General features: G+C 34.2%; 1 pseudogene; it reads right to left on the bottom strand.

Moving 5' to 3' along the window:
• Positions 1-209: 209 nt before the first annotated feature.
• On the bottom strand, positions 210-5,621 carry LOC141485847 (uncharacterized; annotated as a pseudogene).
• Positions 5,622-6,375: the final 754 nt, after the last annotated feature.

Consider the following 6,375-nt stretch of genomic DNA (forward strand, 5'->3'; position numbering starts at 1 on the left):
AGCCCCCTCACTTGTATGGACTACCCAAAATTCACAAAGAGGATGTTTCGCTCAGACCGATCATTAGCTTCAGAGATTCAGCCACTCAGGATTCGCCCAGATTTTTACTACTAATAATTAAACCATTGCAAGGTAAAACATCATCTTTTGTGAAAAATTCAAGGCATTCGAGGCAACTACTGGGGGAAATCGAAGACAAAGAGCAGGATCTACTGATCAGTTTTGACGTGGAAAGCCTCTATACCAACGTTTCTGTCGAAGAAGCACTTTAAATCATATAGAAGAAGCTTTCCGAAGATGGGGACCTGAAAGATAGAACAAACTTACGATACAAGTAATCTTGGAATTACTAGGATGCTATGTACGGAACTACTACTTCCAAATGAAGGACGAATTATTTACGCAAGATGAGGGACTTCCAATGGGATCGCCACTTTCACCGATTATTATTACTGACTTCATTTTCATAAAACATGGAGTGAAAAGAAGGCCTTTGAATTATCAAAATTATTATCTTCAATTTTATTGATGTGGTTCTCAAAGCACTGATCTTGAAGAGCTCAATTACAGAAATCATAATAGCAGTTAATGTTTCCTTATATTTTTTATTAGTGTTTTTATAGTAAATCATTTTTCTGAGGTTACAACTGAACCAAGAGCGAAACATAGAAGTTTTTAATTTCTTCGAAGAAATTAATAGATGGATTGCCTCATATTTGCAGAGGAAATTCTACGAGTTTGATATTAATGAATGTTGTGGATATTTATAGTAATGTTCGAACAATTTTTCAACATTACTCCACTGACTCAATAATCCATTTCGTCTGTTATAGTCATATTATAATCATTTTTCATTTCGATTCTTCAAACACACTGTACAGACCACCGAAAAAAAATTGTTTCACGGATTTATTGTCCAGGCTTCGCCTCGGCATTGAAATGCTAGCCGCCGCAGTATCTGTTAGTTCTTCGCTTAGTTAAACAAATAATTATTTTTCAAATCATTTTACTAATATATCACTAAACTGCTTGAGTGATTCTTTTTTTATTATTATTCTTCACTCATTTTTTCCGGTTGCATTTTCAAATGATTTTAGAGTTTTCTACCCATTCACATTTTCTATCGTAACAAATAATAATAATCAACGGTCATACTGAACAACTCATGTGTGTATTTTTGAAACAACCTATGCGGCAATTGATATCAACTTGTGAGGAAAATTGCGAAACGTTACTCTACTTTCCACAAATAAATCGTTTTCTTCACACATTAATAATTTTTGAGTTTGGTAGACAGTTTTATTTGATCTCGAATATTCGAAAGACAGAGTTCATTTATTATTTTGGCACGGTCACAAACCAGGATATATTCATATCCATCGATTTTGATTTATCATGCCCGAAAAACCGCACGTTCAAATATCAGTGAATAGTTTGTTCGGGAGACAAATATGTTGGTCTTTGAATTTTTCGTAGGTGCTATTATTTCCTAAAAGGGGAAAAAGTAGATTTATAATGTCGAATACACTAATATGAAATCCAAGCGAGAGCTGTGTTCCAAACCACTATTTCCAGCGGGGGACACGAATTTTTCACGCAAAAAGAACGGCTGCCAGTGGAATTGCCACTTTCACCGAAATCGATGAACTGATATATTTGAATATATTCCACAGAAATTTTCTGGTATACTGTAACTAATCAATTTTGACTTGGAATACCGCAGAATTCAACAATACTACAAGTTAAGGTATCAAATCACGGATCAACTTCAGAGCATTAAATTTCAATTATTTAGGTCATACTTAGACGGAAAAAAAAACATACTACATGACAAAGTTTTATTTTTCATTTAGGAAACTGTTTGAACGATATTTTTTAAATCTGTGGTTTTAATTTTTAATTGTAAATGAAATCATTTAAATAAACATTTTTATCATTTTTATTAAGTTTAATCATCAAAATAACTCACAAATTGAAAATAATTCAAAAGTGCAGACTTTTACTTTTCTTTTATACTCATAGTTACTCTCAATAAACTCCAAATATAGTCTCCCATCATGTTTTCATTGTATTGGCCTTGATAACGTTGTTCCAAGCTCATAATGTCCTGGTGCAAAACGTACTCGTTGCTCTTCTGAATACGCTACCATGCTGTTTTTGAATTTATCTAAATGAGCATTCAGCTTATGTACTTTCAATGACATCCTGTAGCCCATGGCCTCAACATGTTTTAGCTAGTTTTTTGTAGTTTTTGGCTTTGTTATTTTCTAAAAATTCAGAAACGACTGCTTTGAAACTTTTCCAACTCGCTTTTTCAGTACGATTCAGCAACGTTGGAAATTTTTCATTGGCGAAAATCTGTCTGATTTGCGGACCAACAAAAACCCCAGCGTTAACCTTTGCATTTGATAACTTCGGAAAATATTTTCTCAAGTATACAAAAGCTTCTGAGGTTTGATCCAGTTTTTTAACAAATTGTTTGATCAACCCTAACTTAATGTGCAGAGGTGGCATTAACACTTTTTTCGCTTCAACAAAATTGGCTCAAATTTAACGTTTTCTTTCTCGGCATGACCGTTTAGTTTAATGCTTGGCAACCGCTCTGCTCTCCCATAAGCACAAATAACACGGATACTTTGTATCAAAAATCCCACCATTTTAAAATCTCCAATCAGCTGCCAGTTATACTCAGGATACTTTACTGATTCAAGCAAAATTTTAACAATGAATTGATGGATGTAGCCGTTACTACGTGGTAGGAGATCATAATGAAAAGAGAAATGAAAATTTCTATGTTTTTTACCACTTTCAATTATAACTAACGTTACTGCAGTTTCGTCCAATATGGACATTCTGAAACTAATACAATAAAATACAATGATTCATTACATTCGCCAATATATACCATTCAGGTACTCGATTGAGTACCTGAATTTACAGTTCACAATGCGGATGTGCCAATTTAAAAACCGATGAGTAAATTAAATCCATTTGATCATTTAACAGGTTGCACCCGCAATGTTTATGCTTGTAAATTTTCTAGGATTCTAAATAATGGAGTTTGCAACCCTTCCTTGCATAGTACAGAATTTCCGTATCGTTTAAATTCGGAAACTTGTGGTTGCATGCCGAAGAATGGTTTGAAAACGTCGAATCATTTTTTCCTAGTCTGAAGGACCTTTCATGTTCAGCATACCTTTTTTGGAAATTTCGTCCGTATTGTCCCACATAAACACTAGTACACTCCGGACACTTAAGCTTATAAACTCCAGATTTTTCCAACTTGTCGACCTTATCTTTGGCATTGAAAAGGAAATGAGATAACCCTGGCATGTGTTCTGAATGCTACTTCCACATTGTTTTTTCTGAAGGAACCTGCAATTAATTCTGTTTTTTTTTCCAAAATATGTTAACATTACTCATTTCTCGATTTCTGGTTGTTTGACCTGAAGATATATTAATCTGTGAGTGAATTTCCGGCTTTGTTTCCTGACTAACTTCTGGATAGTATCTGCGTTGAAACCATTATTATGACCTATCTGTGTAATTGTATCATTTTCCTAGCTAGATTGTCTGCAGACAAAGGCAGAGCGAATGCTCTGTGCAACATTGAGTTGTAGGCTGCTAATTTATGACTGTCTGGATGGAAAGAATCGCTTGGGATGGTGATGTCTGTATAGCTAGGTTTTCTGAAAACATTGAACTCGAATTTATTCTGATTGTGTGTAATGGCCAGGTCACACTTGAAACAGAGATAGAGAAACAGATAAATTTCTCAGACCTGGCCATTGAACACAATCAGAATAAATTCGAGTTCAATGTTTTCAGATAACCTAGCTATACAGACATCAGCATCCCAAGCGATTATTTCCATCCAGACAGTCATAAATTAGCAGCCTACAACTCAATGTTGCACAGAGCATTCGCACTGCCTTTGTCTGCAGACAATCTAGCTAGGGAAATTGATATAATTACAGCGATAGGTTAGTTTCAACGCAGACTATCCAGAAGTTAGTCAGGAAACAAAGCCGGAAATTCACTCACAGATTAATATATCCTCAGGTCAAACAACCAGAAATCAAGAAATGAGTAACGCTAACATATTTTGGAAAAAGAACAGAAATAATCGCAGGTTTCTTCAGAAAAAACAATGTGGAAGTAGAGCATTCAGACCACATGCCAGGTTATCTCATTTCCTTTTCAATACCAAAGATAAGGTCGACAAGTTGGAAAAATCTGGGGTTTATAAGCTCAAGTGCCCGGAGTGTAATAGTGTTTATATGGGACAATGCGGACGAAATTTCCAAAAACGGTATGCTGAACATGAAAGGTCCTTCAGACTAGGAAAAAATGATTCGACGTTTTCAAACCATTCTTCGGCATGCAACCACAAGTTTCCGAATCTAAACGATACGGAAATTCTGTACTATGCAAGGAAGGGTTGCAAACTCCATTATTTAGAATCCTAGAAAATTTACAAGCATAAACATTGCGGGTGCAACCTGTTAAATGATCAAATTTTCTCTCCGGTTTTTAAATTGACACATCCGCATTGTGAACTATAAATTCAGGTACTCAATCAAGTACCTGAATGGTATATATTGGCGAATTTAATGAATCATTGTTAGTTTATTGTATTGGTTTGAGAATGTCCATATAGGACGAAACTGCAGTAACGTTAGTTACAATTAAAAGTGGTAAAAACATAAAAATTTCCAATTCTCTTTTCAAAATTTTAACACTTTCATAATTTTCTTCAAGATGTACTGAGTGAGCGATTGGAATAGATGAAAATTCATTTCCGTTGTGTAATAAAACAGCTTTTAAGCTTCTTGTGGAGCTGTCAATAAATAAACGCCATTCGCTAGAAACACAAGGTATGCCACTTTCTTCAAACATATCTTTTATGTCATTGCAAAAACAAAGTACATCTTCTTTTGTGAAAAACGTTGAGAATGTTTCATGCCTGGTCCGCTGATCCGTGATATTACCATCATCGAGCAAATTCCACTGTTTAAGCGAGCTTTTAGGCAAAAGCTCTGCTTAACTTTTAGCAAATTTAAATCTCTAATCAAATCATAAAAATCTTCTGTAGTGATGAAATGATGTTTTGGTTGTTCTGAATTATTTTCATGAGATCTAAGAAATGAGCTACTTTTCTGTCATGATTTTTTCGGTGGCTCAGGTACTGATCGTGTCAGATCGTGTTCGACTGAAGCAGCAGAAGAATGAAAGTCTGGATATTCGATAGGTTTTGCTCGGATTCACAATGTAACAGTAGCAGTCGTTAACGTGATCTTTTAGTTCTCGCCAGATTCTTGGTATTGCAAATTTCATAGACCTTTTCTCACCTCGATATCAACCTGAAATATGAAAATAGAAATTAATATGTCTATTATATTTAATTCACAATTCAATTAAAATTTTCTTACCTGCCAAACATTTTTTACAATAACTACAAGCAACATGTGGATTCCATGTCTTGCCTTGGTTCCGTACCGGACAGTCAAAATATGCTTCGTAGATGTATTTAGTTTGTATTTTACATCTCGAAATTCAATAAATTGCCCACATATATAACAAAATGTATCAGCATCATATTTACACTTTCTCGACGACATTTTGAGTTATTCTAGATTTGTACAAAACACCTGATAGTTGTTCATCACTCTAGTGACATCTATCAGCACTGTGTGAACGTTAAAACCCTACTGTGATCGCACGGTATTTTAAATGTATTAAAAATCATTAAAATTAATAACTAATTCAAAAATGAGTATTATTACTACAACTATTACAAAAGCAAACTTTATACAAAAAAAAGTATTTTCTTTTCGTTTTTGTTCATAATTCAGCAGAAAATCATAAAATAAACTTTAGAACAAAGAGCGAAAATAATTTTGTAGAGTCGTGAATCATTGCGCCGTACATTTAAAATTTCCATTTATCCTGTCTCATATCCATATTTCTCAAAATATGGTATATGGCCAAAATAAGAGGTCGAAAAATTGGCTTCATTGTATCAACAAAACTATGCTCTTGTCTCATTCATTTTTATAATATTTTATAGACATCATTATTTTTGACATTCTTCATCGATTCTGTGAAATATACGACGTGTCCGTCAGCTCCGCATTAACGGGGAAAATCTTTTCAGCTTTTCTTTCCATAACAACGTCGACTTTCAGATGGAATCAAGCTCGAAGTGAATCTACTTTTAAAGTTGGGCTTTAGAAAAGTCGTGCCAATACAAAGAGAAAATCATATTATAATAATAAATGAGCTCGGAAAGGATCTGTCGAATGATGAGAGCAGGAAAAATAAAAGTCGGTCTTTTATTTAAGTAGTATTTTGTTCATTCTCAGTGATATTATC

This window comes from Leptinotarsa decemlineata, unplaced genomic scaffold (genome assembly GCF_025532065.1).
Source record: "Leptinotarsa decemlineata unplaced genomic scaffold, Ldec_3_MD MMD2_tig00026340_RagTag_RagTag, whole genome shotgun sequence".
Lineage (NCBI taxonomy): Eukaryota > Metazoa > Arthropoda > Insecta > Coleoptera > Chrysomelidae > Leptinotarsa > Leptinotarsa decemlineata.